At 36.9% G+C, this 491-nt stretch overlaps 1 pseudogene; it reads right to left on the reverse strand.

Moving 5' to 3' along the window:
- The window catches only part of LOC119581967, a 12,911-nt pseudogene that overhangs the window by 11,044 nt on the left and 1,376 nt on the right, over positions 1-491 (reverse strand).

The following is a 491-nucleotide window of genomic DNA, read 5'->3' on the forward strand; positions in this document are numbered from 1 at the left end:
TCTAATACTACTGTAACCATTCTGTTGCTATTTTCTTAATGGAAAATTTGTTAAACTTATTATTTCCATGTTCCAATCCTGTTCATATTTTAAAAATTTCCCTATTACTACATTTAATCATTATTTCTTGAATTTGGCAATATCTCAATATCTAAGTTTTGTAAAAGATTATAATCTCTTCAAACACTTCTTCTATGAGTAGCCTTCCCAGATATCAACATTTTGGTAATATTCTAGATTATGTCCTTATCATGAAATCCACTGAATTTGGAACTGGATGATTTCTTATGTGGTCATTGGTAGGCAACAACAGTGGTGATACTAGGCCAAATGGGTAGGTATAAGGTATCACTAAGAAATTGTTAACCCAGTGCTGCTGGGTGGTTTCCCAATACGAAAGCCCTCTCTCCCAGGCTGTATTCATAGTGGCCCGGGCACCACTGCCAGGAATTGCGTCAGCACCATAGCGTTTGTGGAATGACCGTACATGC

Source organism: Penaeus monodon, chromosome 15, assembly GCF_015228065.2.
Source record: "Penaeus monodon isolate SGIC_2016 chromosome 15, NSTDA_Pmon_1, whole genome shotgun sequence".
NCBI lineage: Eukaryota > Metazoa > Arthropoda > Malacostraca > Decapoda > Penaeidae > Penaeus > Penaeus monodon.